Source organism: Falco peregrinus, chromosome 3 (assembly GCF_023634155.1).
Source record: "Falco peregrinus isolate bFalPer1 chromosome 3, bFalPer1.pri, whole genome shotgun sequence".
Lineage (NCBI taxonomy): Eukaryota > Metazoa > Chordata > Aves > Falconiformes > Falconidae > Falco > Falco peregrinus.
Window position 1 is genome coordinate 108,525,716 of NC_073723.1, and position 2,156 is coordinate 108,527,871.

Here is a 2,156-nt window from a genome sequence, read left to right on the forward strand (position 1 = left end):
AATAAGATAAGGGCAATAATCTGAGATAATCTTGATTGCTCACATAGGCATCGGGTGGCAGGATGGATTACAGCCGTCTCGGGAAGTACAAAAAAAACCCCCCTTATCCCGGATGTGAAGATCAACCCAGCTTGTACTTGCTGCTGTTCCCTGTTTAATTTAATCTGGGTCTTCCTTCTTCTGCAGCAGTCCTACCTGTCTTGATGATGGTGTCGTGCTCCTTGTGCAACTGTGAGATGACTTTATTGCACTGCTAATGAAAGGAGTGGCAGAGAAGCATATAGCATTTACAGTGGCATTAGGATTTGTTTACGTAAAAATGTGATTATGTTCTAAAGACAACTTGAACTAGCCATACCAATTAATTACCTGTTACCGTGGGGCAGTGGATTGCAAGGCCTAAATGTTCTCCCTTACTTTGTCAAATTATTTTGTCTTTCTGTGCTGTGTTCTTTTAACTTTTCTGGAATTCGGGTTAGTTTCAGCTGTTGCACATGTGCACAGCACCCTGAAGCCCTTTTTAAGGGGAGTCTCGTGTATTGTCCTCAAACAGAAAAGCAGGAAACTACACCCAGAGAAATGCAATTAAAGCTACCAGTGCTTTGTATTGATGGGAAGATTAGTGAGTTTATTCATTTTTTCAGTAATGCACAGTGAAAAATGGAGCTCAAAGGCTAAAACACAGAACAGGTAGAAAGAGAATCATGCAAAAATGAAGCGTGTGAGTGGTTTGGATTTTTTTCTTCCTGTTGGGTGCTCTTACTTTATTGTATATGAAAAAGTAGCCTCTCTACATGCCAGTTTTGAGATATTTCTCATCTAGGAAAGGAAGATTGATCAAAGAAGGGGAAATGCTTGTGTATTTATCAGGCGTTATGTAAAGAATTAACGCAAACTACCTAAAACTCAAATCTCCTTTTACGTATTGCTCTGGGTAAAGCTTGCTAAATGCTTTTGGCAGGGGAAGTTCTTGATAATGTGCAGAGCAGTAGCTTCTGTCTATTTGGTATAGTGTGATTTGTTCCTGTTGCTTTTCTATTGGCAAAAAACCAATAAAAAATGTCATGAGTAATTTTGGATTTATCCAAAGTCAACTTTGGATTTGGCTGGATTAATCTCCTGCTTTTATAAGAGAAAATGTGGAGTTGGTTGTCTGAACCAGTTGGTTTAATGGTTGTCTACTTCCAGGATTAGAGTGGCTGGGCAAAAAATGAAGTGGTTGAATTTAGAGTAGGCCAAAGATACCGTCTGTAGATTGTCACAGGATTCTGCACGGGGAAACTTTCACAGATGCAGCCTAGTAGCTCTTATCTACACAAGTATTAACTTCAAGACCTTGTGAAAAAGAACTGGCAGATTTCCACAGGAACTTAGCAAGATCTTCGGAATAAGAACACTTTCAGTGAAAATATGAAGGTTAATTCTTGAAGGCATAACAATACAGTTCTGGTTTTGGGGAGATAAATGCCTGAATATAATCACAGCTTTTTTCCTTCTAATGATACAATTGTTTTTGCCATCTCCTTGCTAGGAAGATAAAAGGAGCATAGCACAAGCTTGATTTCTTCAGCTAATTTTGACCAAGTACAGGCCTACTGCAAGATCAAAGTCTTCCCTTACTGGTCCTGCTCTAGGCAAGCAAACATGTAGCAGGTCTTGTTTTAGAAAAGGATTGAATATGCTTAATTGTGTTCCTCAGTTTCAGCAACAATTCATAGTCACATTTTGACTTGTGGAATGAAGTCACAGTCATCAGCTGGTTCTCTCGTGCTTTCTCTTGATATTGTCAACTGTATGCAGTCTGACCATAGACATTTAACCTCTTCATGTCTCTGCTGTGCTAGCTATAAAGTAATTTGTTTCGGGTTTAGAAGATGATGGTGAGGAAAATATTCTTTCTTTTTTCTTTTTTTTTTTTAATATAGAAGTTTTGTGATCATCCTTGAAAATTTCCCTAACAGCTGCAACAAAATATTTTAACTACTTTTTGCAGTGTATGGGTACCTGCAATTGAAAGATGTATCTGAAGAGGAATGTGATGGCAGTGTTCACAGCCCATGTGAATTGCAGTTCCAGCCTCTTCCATACTTGGTGTGTGAACAGGCTTCCTGTTGAACTCATGCTGTTGATGTGTGAAATAATTACCCATGCACAAA